This window comes from Equus asinus, chromosome 21 (genome assembly GCF_041296235.1).
Source record: "Equus asinus isolate D_3611 breed Donkey chromosome 21, EquAss-T2T_v2, whole genome shotgun sequence".
NCBI classification, from domain to species: Eukaryota; Metazoa; Chordata; class Mammalia; order Perissodactyla; family Equidae; genus Equus; species Equus asinus.
Window position 1 is genome coordinate 89,381,968 of NC_091810.1, and position 12,683 is coordinate 89,394,650.

Consider the following 12,683-nt stretch of genomic DNA (forward strand, 5'->3'; position numbering starts at 1 on the left):
GCAAAATAGATGGCTAAGGTATTCTGGAAGCATTTCATATTCAGAATTAACTCACTCTCTTGACTCACTTTTCTGTTTGAGCCCTTGCTGTACATGTTTTTCCACATGATGTGTCATCCTCTGTGTCAAGAACGTTGGTACAGCCACATTTCTCCAAATGGTATTTCGGCATTATCTCCAGATTCTTTTTTCAAGCCAAAGCCACCAATTCTGTAAGTTTTGACGTTGACACTTTCTTGAACTTACCAGTAGATCTAACAAGGTTTTCGATAAAAAAACTAGGACTCATACTGTATTCCTTAAATGGTTCTTGAGTAGTGTTTTCACCGAAGTGTTTAGAGGTTGCACATTTCCAATAATAATGGGAGCAACAACCAAATTTGAACGCTTCACAACTACTGCCTGGCAGACGGCAAAGGTAAGACACCATTGATTGTCAAACAAATGATGATTTTAGATATGTTAACATTTAGAGAAATGTTTATGTTATAATTGATGAATTAGAGTGCTTTTTCCGAGTGTGTCATGTATCTTTTTTTGTCCTTTCTTTTTTTGTGGTAAAACACATAAAACAAAATTTGTCATTTAACTGTTTTTAACTGTAGGATTCGCTGGTATTAATGACATTCACAATGTTGTGCAACCATCAGCACTATCTATTTCCAAAATGTTTCATCATCCCGAACAAAGCTCTGTACCCATTAAGCAGTAACTGCCCATTTCCCCTGTCCCCAGCTCCTGGTAATTTCTAATCTACTTTCTGTCTTTATGAATTTGACTATTCTAGATATTTTATATAAATGGAATCATACAATGTTTGTCCCTTTGTGTTTGGCTTCTTTCACTTAGCTTAGTGTTTTTAAGGTTCATCCATGTTGTAGCACGTATCAGAATTTTATTCCTTATATGGCTGAATAATATTCTGTGGTATGTATATACCACATTTTGTTCATGCAGTCATCTGTTGATGGATGCTTAGCTTGTTTCCATCTCTTGACTATTGTGAATCATGCTGAAATGAACATTGGCATACAATTGTCTGTTGGAGTTTCTGTTTTCGATTCTTTGGGGTATCTATGTATCTAGGAGTAGAATTAACTGGGTAGTAGAATTAACTGGGTCATATGAGAATTCTAAGCTTAACTTTTTCAGAAACCTCCAAATGATCACACATCTTTTAACTCTAACATCTGATTGATGCTGTGGAGAGGAGTAGAAAGTTGTCCATTATTGTTCCAGAACTCGTAAGGCAGCAGCAATGACTGACTGGACCTGGAGCAACAAATCTGTCAACAGTGTCGATGCAAGTTTATGTCTTATAAGTGCAAGAGCTGCCAGAGGTTCTTTAATTATATTTTTAGAAACAAAGAGATTAGCTGTTGTAAATAAATCTAAGGAGTAAGCCTATGCCCAGAGTTATCCAATTCATATTTTTTAAGTTTGAAATAGTAAGTGGAAAGAGCTAAATGGCTCTGCTTGAGAAAGAGAGAGAGATTGAGAAACCACAAAGATGGGCTGGGGCTTGATAAGGGAAGAAGCAAGTATGAGAAGAAGACAAGCAGGGAGAAAGAACAATTAATTTAGATCTATTAACATCATTTTAAATAATAGCACTCCTCGTGAGCACACACTAAATGATAGGCATTGTGCTTCACACTGTATTTCATTTTTAAAGCAAGGTTGGTATGCTATTTCCATTTTACATATAGGAAACGATGGCCCTAGAGGTTAAGTGCCTTGCCCAAGACCACAGAGCTAGTAAGCTGCAAAGATGGGATTCAAATCCAGGGCTTGGCTTCCAGATGCCACTGTGGAAATTAATAAAAGAAACTTTAACTAAATTAGAGTTGGGAAGGCCTTTATGGGGAGTGCTCATGCCCTATCACACATGGTCGATTGCTCCCAACAGGAAGAGACCTGCTTGCATCTAGGACAGAAGTACAACTACTTTACTGTGGAAGGAAGATTTCTCTCCCCACCCAGCAGCAGCCCAGCCAATGAGAAACACCACAGCTCAGCCAATGAGAAGCCACTGCTTCCCTGAACTGTTACTTTCCCCCAATGGACTTTCCTTTAGACTTTTCCCTTCTCCTCCTTTTTCTCTATAAAAGCAGCTTTCTTCCTTTGTTTTGTGGAATTGCCTATGGTTCGCCATAGCATGTGCACCCTGAATTGCAATTCTTTTGGCTATTCCCAAACAAAGCTATTTCAAGGGTAAAATAACAGGTGAATTTGCTTTGTAAGTTGGCATCCCCCTCCCTCAGCCATTTCCACTGTGCCATGCTGGCCGTACAAATTCCCCGTGTGCAATTCTTTTTTTGACTACTGCTCTTTCCTGTCGACAGTTGTCAGAAAGAGTGAGTCCTCTCTTTTCCCTCCAGGTTTGCCTTGCCCTTCCTGGGACTGGCTGTTCTGTTCTGATCCTGCCTGGAGCTGTGCAACTCCTTTAGGGTGTCTGGTGTCTGGTCCGTGAGGTACAAAGCTACTTTCCCAAACTCTTAAACTGCCCCTCGTGCTGCTGATATGAATTTGCCTTCTTCTAACCTCCTCCATCTTCTTTCCGCGTACTTCAGTGTCAAATTCCTGTTACTTGCTGCATAAGGAGGCCTCCTATTTTCATAGGAGAAAAAAAAAAAGGTAGCTTATGGGGGTGTCTTTCTAAAGTGTGCCCAACAACATATCCTACCCAGACCCTCTATTTCTCATTTATTTGTTTATATTTTTGTTTCAAAGATTGTCTCTCCTAAGAGCCCCATCAAGGGATATTCTGCCCCTGGGGTTGCAACTGCCACTACAGGTGGTCTCAGATCTGTTACAGTTTTTCTTTTTTCTGTTACTCTAAGAGTTACATTTGCACAGAGCACACATGCCATACTAATTTGTTGATAAAATGATTCTCATAATAACATTCTCCAAAACACAGCTTCCTCTCACTGATTTCCTCCTCAAGAACCTGCACTTGTTTTCTATTGTCCCAAATTTACTCCCAGTTCTCCCCTCAAGACTGTTAGAGGCCAGCAGCAGCAGGGGAAGGAGCGCTAGCTGGGAGCCCAGATTGAGGGGAGGGTCTTCAGGGCATCGGGAGAGCATCTTAGAGGGGTGCTAACTCAACACCCAAGCTGAAATACTGGGTCCTATTCCAAAGAGCTAGAAAGCCTAGACATCTCTTTATGGGATTAGTTAAAAAGGGATGGTCCATCTATGCAGTGACATACTGTGAAACTTTCTGGCACTTAAAATGATAATGCAGATATGCCTTTATTCACACGGAAGCAGGTGAATCCAGGTTTCATGGGGCCTGAAGTTTACACAATTCAGAGACTGTCTTTTAGAAAAAAAATAGATTCAGATACTTGGAAGAGGTCTATGCCTACATGGGGCTTTGAAGCGTAAGCTTCGTAAATACACTTCGTGAAGAAAGCAGGTTTCTGAACAGCATGTAACACTTTGTTCTTATTTCGGAACAGCCTAATGGGATTTGCAGAGGACTGCTAGCAGTGATTATCTGTTGTTTTTGCTCTTTGCATATTTATTTTCATTTTAACTCTGCAGTGTCATTGTATATGTGTGTATATGCATATGTCTATGTGTGTGTGCATTTCAAATGCACATGTGTATGTCTATAGCTATATGTGGGTGTATGTGTATTGAAATATATATATTTATGTTTTTCACTTGAAGGTCAATGCGTCCTCCAGACGTCTTCAATCCTGAGGGCTAGGCAGACTAAAAAGGTCCAAGGTCATAGGCTAGAAAGTTGGGAAAGCAAGTAGAAGCAAGGTTTAAACCACAGAATAGGAGACTAGAAGAATTCTCTAAGAGTTGGTTGCCTGGTTTGTTTTTAATAAGCTTTTTGTTAGGCTTTTTGGTGTTACAGAAAAGTTGCAAAGATAGTACAGAGAGTTCCTATATAACCCTCACCTGGTTTCCCCTGCTGTTAACATCTTTCATTAAGTGGTAAATGTGTCACAACCAAGGACCCAACATTGGTACATTGTTAACTAGACTCTATGCTTTATTTGGATTTCATTAGTTTTTCCTTAATGTCCTTTTTCTGTTCCAGGACATCAAGTTACATTCAGTCCTCATGTCCCCTCAGCCTCCTCTAGCCTATGACAGTTTCTCAAACTTTCCTGGATTTTAATGACCTTGATAATTTTGAAGGGCTCTGTCTGATGCTTTTCTCTTGATTAAACTGGGGTTATGGGATTTGGGGAAAATGACCACTCAGGTGACATGCCACCTCATCACCTCATACCAGGGGTTCGTGTTACCGGCATGATTTATCACTGATGATGTTAACCTTGACCACCTGCCTGAGGTAGTGTTTGCCAGGTTTTTCCACAGTCAAGTTACTTTTCCCCCTTTCTTATTCTATTCTTTGGAAGCAAATCATTAAACACAGCCCTTAGTCAAGGGTTGGGGAGTTAGGCTGCGTTCTTCAGAGGAGAATCTACATGAATTATTTGGAATTCTTTTGTATGGGAGACTTGTTACCCTCCGCATTTATTTATTTATTCAATCATTTGTTTATATCAGTACAGACTCATGGATATTTATTTTATATTTTGGATTATAACTCAATACCGTAGTATTTATTGCTTGAATTGTTCCAGCTTTGGCTGTTGGGAGTTCTTCAGGTTGGCTGTTGTGTCCTTTTGACACTCCCACCTTGTTTTTTCAGCCCTTCCTTACTTTCTGGCACTACAAAATGCTCCGGGTTCATCTTGTATATTTCCTGTCCCAGCCCTCGAATCGGCCATTTCTCCAAAGACCAATGGATCCTTAATTGAAGAATGGTATATGAAGCAAGGTGTGGGCCCTTGGTGAGCTTGTTGCTAATGGAGTGTCGTTGCTTCTAAGCTCTCTCAGTGGACAGAGCTAGGAAATATATTTACATGTGTTAACATACTTGTGCACATATGTATGCACACATATCTATAGTGATTTATGTATCTATCCATCTGTATCCATGTTAAGCTAAACATACTGATGTCTCCACAGGGTTGTTCTAGCCTTCCCATCTTATTTGGAGCCTCCTTCTCCAACAGTGAGAAACCCAGCTCCCACTGTCTGCCATGCCTTTGCGTATTTGCTCAGTCTCAGTATACACGTGCAGTGGTTTCAGCCTTATTAACCCATGCTCCCACAGGAAACAACTTTATCAGTTGAAGCACAGTGTTTATGTACTTTGCTTTTGTCTTTAGTGTTAAGTTTCCAGTCAAAACATTATTTTCCAAAGTTACCAAGGTCAACACCTTTTATTTAAATGCTAGGCTTTTTTTATTGGGAGCTGGCACTCCACGTATGAGTGAGTATCATGGAAGATTGTTGGTAAAGATGGTCCAATAATGCCTCCCATCTTGCAAATGTGACTTTTCTCCTCTTCCCCTTGAGAGGTAGATTCTGTTTCCCCATTCCTGGAATCTGGCACTGGCTTTGCTACTTGTGTTGGCCAATAGAATGTGGCAGAATGGTGTGACTGAACCTAGGCTTCAAGAGTCCTTACAGATTTTGCTCTTGCCCTCCTGGTACACTGCTGCTGCTGCCCTGTGAGGGAGCCTGAGCACACCGCCTGAAGACATGTGGCTTAGCTGACAGGCAGTACCCATGGCCAGATATGTCCGTGAGGCCATCGTATACCATCCTGTCTCAACTGAGCCACCTAATACCTAACCATTGCAGCCACCTGAGTGACCTGGCAAGAGCAATGGAAGAACTGCCCAGCTGAGCTCAGTCTAAATTGTGACCCAGTGAATCATGAGCAAATAAAATGGTGGTTGATTTATGCTTTTTTTTTTAAGTCATTAAGTTTTGGAGTATTTTGTTAAGCAATAATAAATAAATGATCCAAGCACTGATGCAGCCTAGGCATTTTTTTAACATTCAAGGAGATTCTATAGCTTCCCTCATCAAAGGTTTTAGAATGTTCCCAATAGGCTATATTATATTAGATCAGCCAACTTAAATCATTGCAGGTCACATGATAAACAGTACTGCTATTTCTATAAACAAATATTACGAAGCGAAGCCATTCATTTCACATTTCTCCATCATGTGATTTTCATGGAGATTCCTGATGCTGGATCTTTAGAACATCAAGGGGTAGCTAGGGCTTCCCTTGTGTAAATAAATGGCCAGGTAGAGCTTTCAGCTCACAGCATTTTCTCAGCCATCATCACTTCTCTGCTGCCTCTTTGTCAACTTATTTTTAATTTCTGGTCTAGGTTTAAAATTGAAAACTTTCCACACTTTCTGAGTAGCCTCATCTTTTCTGTGCTTTCTGTTGCCTCAATTTGTGTGTAAATTGTTGGGGGTTTTTGCACCTTTTCACATAATGCTTTTTATATTTTCCTCCAGTCTCAGCCTGGTCAGCTGGGACCTGCCAGGTCAGGTCAGCTAGGACAATGCTGACACAGAGCTTCTCAGGAGGGTCTCCTCTCCAGTTTTGGAGAGTACCTCACTGTACCCAGAGCACATTCTCCAACACATGGGCTGCCCCACTCTGTGAAGGCACGTTAACATGCAGGCAATACCGGGATTGTAGACAACACTTAAACACGTGACACGGCATCCGTAGAAAGCCATAGAAAGAAATTTAGTAGAGATAATTGAATACAATCTCAAGGGATTATGGCAGAGACCTTTAAAAACCCAAAACCAATTCTCTTTTTAAAATTTAGGGCCAAAAGGGATGTTAGAGGTTTAGTCCAGCAGTTTTGAAAATTATTACAAGCAGAGGAAAAGTATTTGCAAACAAAACCGCCTGTGGATTCCCAATAGATAGGGCAGACAAACGCACACCCACTCTGACTGTGGTAGCCATCACCTGTGCCAGCCCCGGGGTGGCTCCAAAGGAGGCGCTTCCTCAGAACTCTACCGCTTTGAAAAACACAGTTTCAAAATCGTTCATCGAATCTGATCTCTTCATTTGATACATGAGAAGTTAGACTAGGAGTGGTTAAGGTCACTCCAAGGCAGTGATCGGGGCAGTTGGTGACAATACTTTCTTCAGGAAACTAGTCTCCTACCCCAGTTTGGGTCTTCTTTCACTATATATCCTACTTCTCATTCAACCTCTCCCACTTGGTAATGTTTCATAATTTAAATCCATATTACCAATTTTTGAGCATCTCTTACCTATTTTATTTTGTTAAGTGTTATTGAAAATGGATGTGCTTTTTATACTCATCACAGTAGGATGGTGAATACTAAAAAAGAGTAGTGAATAAAATAAATGCATGAGGCAATACTTAAAACTAAAAAAAGAGAAAGGATTTATCTCATTTTTAATGGTAACCAAAGTAAAAATCTAAGTTAAAAGGTAGAGAAGCATCTTTAAATTTCTCACTTGATTCTAATTTTCTTCTTGTGATGCACACTTTTCTCAAGTACAGATATTTCAGTCCTGATTGTGAGAAAATGAATTATTCACTCTTAACTGAATTCATGAAACTAAGCTCTGAATTACAAGTATGCTGTTCACTCTAAAATCTAGATGAATCTTGGCAATCATGGGGAAAATTGTTAAGCTTTCTAGATCTTTAGGAATGTTTTTGTTATTCTGACAAGCTGTCCAGCTGTCAAAAGCACATCTAGGTAATTTTGACCCTGAAGAAAAATTTATGTCATACCTTTGGATGAATTAACCCTTTAAGAGAACAGTTCAATAGTTTGGATCCCATTTGAAATTCCCAGCAATTCTTTCTCCGTAAGTGTTTTTACGAAACCAGCACTAACGGTTTTAATTAAGAAGCATTTACTTACTGCCTTTTTTTGTGCATTCTATAGGGATAAAAAGAGCAATTTAAAAAACTATGAATTCAAGCCATCAGTTTTTTATTTATGCTTCATGTATGGTCTTAATAAAAATTCTAAATCTGAGTTTTGACAACCGCTAAAAGTAATGTTCATATCTGTTTTGTGTTTCCTTTTAAAGTTCTCAAGTCACGTGTTAGGAAATGACCCATGAGATGAGATTCCCTTTTGAGTTTACATGCCACCTCAGGTTATATTTAGTGCTACTGGCAAGAGATTTTATGGATCTGCAGATCTTTCAACTTTGTTCAAGTTTTTGGCAAGATTTTTTCTGTGTGTGTGATATTTGTTTCCTCCTGGCAAGTTTCTGACAACTTGATGCTTTTAAAAATATATGTCTGTGATGTGATCTTCAATACTTGCCTTGGCACCATTTTATTTTTTGACACTAAAAAGTTAGCTTGTACCAGGCCTTGAGCTGAATAAAATATATGCTCATACGTGTTGCCGCATTTTGAGAGACTGTCCTTTCTTCGGAGGGCATTTCTATTTGTGGAGGCATGTAACCAGAGTTACATATATGATACTGGAAAAAGATGAAGAGTTGTGGCCACTGGAACTCATCCTTCATCTACTCGCCACCTGTCTTCAACAAGACCAAGAAGAAACGCGGGAGCAGTTTTCAGCCTGACTGTTTCCAAAGAAGAGACTGTTGAAAAATTATTCTTAAAGGAGGGAAAAGCCTAATCTGAAAAAAGTGGGACACATTCATTAATTTTTTTCTGTCCGTTTACATTTCAAGTCTTAGGAAAGCAGGTTTATTGTTCTCACTTTGAAGTGATTTAGAAGGACATCAGTATGGGCTGTCTCATCATAGTTAACTGTTAGTCCATTAGTTTACTGTAAGTGAAAAGTTTGGGAAAATGCTGGTTCCCCCCCTTTTTCCTCTGAGCAGCTGCCTTGTAAATAAAAGTGCATGCCTGCTTAGCAGTGAGGTTGGCTGAAGGAAGGAGAATGGTTAGGACATTTCTTTGATCTCTACTGAGAAAGCAAATTCCACTTGTGTGCTTTACTCTGCAGGACGCAAGGAGGCAATCCTTGACAAAAGTCTCCAACGTGATTTCCATATGGACTCCACAGCCTTAAAAGCACTCTTTCTAATCTTCTGTTTTATAATGTTCCAAATTTAAATGCCGTCTGTCCCCACCTTTTAGTTCCTTTGCTGCCACTCCAGAACTGAGTCATCATAAATTCTCTCTTCGTCTTTGAGGCTGGGTCAAGCCTGGTGGATAACATGAGAAAATGCCTCATCCTTAAGGTTGAATTAGCTCTTTGGACTTGAGAATAGATGTGCTTTGCTGAGAGCTTCTATGGCGTCTAGCTAAATGTCTTCATCTTAGACAATGGAGCACCAAGTTCAAGACGGCTGCAACCTCAAGGCAAAGGCTTTGTTTACTTCTGTGAGCCATGCTTTGGCAGGGAAGACTTAAATGCTGCTGTTTTGCTGAGATAAACTAGTGGTGCCTGTGGATAAATTGAAGGATATACATTCTCAGAGCATATTTAAGTCTTTTAAGGATAAATCTTAAAAAATTCCAGTTTGTCTGCTGAATCATAATTCAGAGTATCAAATTTTAAGATTGAGGGTGTTTACCAAGTTTTAGAGAAAGGAGATATGATTTGGATGCCAGGATATTTATGATTGAGGCCTCTATTTCCCACTAATGAGCTGAATAATCATGGGAGAGTCACTTTGTTTCTTTGGTTTTCAACTTTCTCCTCTTATGAGGAAGTAGGATTAAATTGTTCCTAAGGACATTTTCAGCTGCAGTTTCCTATAATTTCAAGACGAGGTGAATTTATTGTAGTCTGCGGAATATATTTAAGAATGCTCAAAAATTTCTGTTCTAAAAAATAACTATGTTCTAAAATGATAATACTATACCATTGGATAAGTCATGTTGAATGAGTTACTGAAAAGTTGTTAAACACTTTGAAATATTCTTTCAATAAATATCTATGCCTTTAATAAACTGAACCTCTGTCAGCATGATCGGAAGTGAACACTCATAACTATAGTATGAGGCAAGATGACCTGTATTGAAAGCTTGCTGCAGGAATGGATGTGTTTTGCGAACTGTAGCGGGTCATAGCAGACTTTGTATCAGAAACGTGTTGGTGCAGAAGGTAAGACTAAGGGATAAATTTCTTCTTAGACCATTTGTCTATACTGTCCTGTGAGTCTTTTTAGTACCAAAATGAAATGTGTGTGCATTCATGGACATCTGTGTGTGTGTGTGTGTGTCTGTGTGGTGTGTGTTCTTTGTTGGGGTGGGGTGTGGCATTGATGGAGATGAATGTGGAGGATGATCTGGTTGCGAAATAAGCACTATTCTCTAGAATTTGATAAAGTTTTTAATTTATAGGAACTGTTTTTAAAGCATTATAAAATTGTGTTTCCTTTGCACATTCTTCTGTCTCTAAACAGCTATGCATTCTATTGGATCCTAAACTCGTTAAGATTCTCATCAGATTTCTCTCAAATATTTGTAAAAAAATATTATATTCACATTTGAAATAGAATGTGAATGTTCCCCTGTAGAAAAGATGCACTGAATATGACTATGCCCCTTCCTTGATTTATTTTTCTCCATGGTACTTTTCATCATCTGTGTACTACTACATATGTTAGTTGTTTATTTGCTTATTGTCACTTGCAAAAATGGCTGCCAGGATCTTAGCCAGGTGTGTAGAAGCATTTCAGAGAGATGGGGTAAAGGAGGGCTAGTCTAATGCTTTGAAAATAGGCATATATTTATATAGATATATATCTATATGGGATATCTATAGTTATATATATGTATATATATATATATAAAGGATATATATCTAAATGGGATTACCTATTTACTAGAATAGTAAACACCCATTATGGGCTTTGAACACCAAAAGATGAACAGGTTACATCTCCAATGTCTTTCCTCATACACTTGAAATTCGAGTTTCCATTAGACATCACTTGTCTAAACGTGGTTTGTTTATTTTTTAATTAAAAATATTTACTGACATAATTAAATCAAATGTGGATTAATTACTAAAATCATATTAGATATAGTAGCTAATTTGTTCATATTAAGACAAAGTGACTTAAAAGTCTGAATCTTTCCAACAATCGTTTCTTTCCAATCATTTTTTCTTCTATTGAAGTTGTTCCTTATCAGTAGAAATGTTGATGGCTACTAGAAAAACAGAATTTGTGTTCTCAAGAAAACTTGTTCTCATCAGGAACAGATTCTAAGTTATTTTTTGTGAAATAGTTTTCAGTGTCTCTTTTCCTGCAAGGTTTTAGCATCTATTCCTGATTTTTCGTTCATTATGTATTTGTATATGAGATTAATATTGATGTAGTCTGTAATACTTATGTAACACATTGAACTAAATTAAAAAGCGGGAAGGAAAATGTGACATTTCTTTTATACATCATTACTGATCAAAGAATAGAGCATGGGTATTTTGCTCCCAAAGACTCCATTTAGAAACTTTCAATGATATCAAGGCGAGTATCATAAGAAGGCTTATTAAAATATTTATAGAAAAAAAAATAAGACTCTAATGTCAAAGTGAACATTAAGTAAAACATGCAAACACGACAGAACCAGGAAAATGAACACATTATTATCAAAGGGCACAGCCATCAGATGAAAGATACGATATAAATAGCTGGGCAATTTGAAGGCTAGATGGTTCCAGTATTATATTTGGAAAATGGTACAAGCCACTAGCATTTAAGAAATGACAGACTGTTTAGTGAAACTTCTCTACTGTCAGGAGGAAATGCATGGGAAACCCTACCAATGTGGTCACTCGTCATTATGTTAAATCACAGAGTGCACAGCTCAGAACTGACATTCAATGGAAATACTGGTGTGGTAGAGGGAAGAGTGGAGAGAGCGTTATGGTTAATATTCTTTGATTGTGACTAACAGAGTAACTCAAGCTAGCTTATGTGAAAAAAAAAAAGTATTTATTTTAAGCGTCTCATACTCCAACAGCACAAAAGTGGCCAGGCTTCAGGAGGGGAGTGAATCCAGGGACTGTATAACTTCAGTTTCTCCTCTTTTCTTGTCTCTGCTTCTTCCTGTAAGTGTGCTTTGGGCACAGGTCTAACTCCTGGCTGGGAAGACACTCAAAGACCATTTCTACATAGACTTGTAAGACAAAGCTAATGTGATTCTTGCAGTGTTGATCATTAGCAGAAGGTTGGCCCTGGGGTGGTGACCCTTCTGATAGAGCTGGGAATCCTTGGGGCTTGCACTCAGCATGGGAAGAGTTTGGGGGTAGAACAGCTGTGTAATAGGGCAGGTCAGAAATTCAGTGTTCATGAGGTCTCATGTCTGGGAGGCAGACCCTCTAGAAAAAGACTAAGGGCTTGGCTAAGTTCTTACAGGGCCTTACCTTGCTCTTCCTGGCCTTTTAATTGGGAGAAGGCTCTTACCTGGCCTCCTTGTGTGGCTTGCATTCCATCTCAGCCCAAATATCATCTACTCAGAGAGCCCTTCTTTGACCACTCTGTTTAAAGGAACTGCCACATCACATTCAAAGTACTCTTCCATAATTACCCTGTTTTATCTCCTTCAAAAAAGTTATTTCTCTGAAATTATCTTATTTGTTTACTTCTCTATTATCTATTCTCACCTTCTGCTGTTCGTGACATCAGAGCCCTTTTCTGACTTGTTCGTCTTTGTGTCTTCACGATCTAGCACAATGCCTAGCACATAACAGGTGCACAATAAATATCTATTGGATAAATGACTAGGAGCATAGAGCACTACTGCAGAATTAGAGTTAAGAGCAATATGTGGTGCTAGGAGCAAGGAGTTTGTGTGGTGCCTTGATGGTCTGGAGCAGAGTGAAGATTTTTCTAG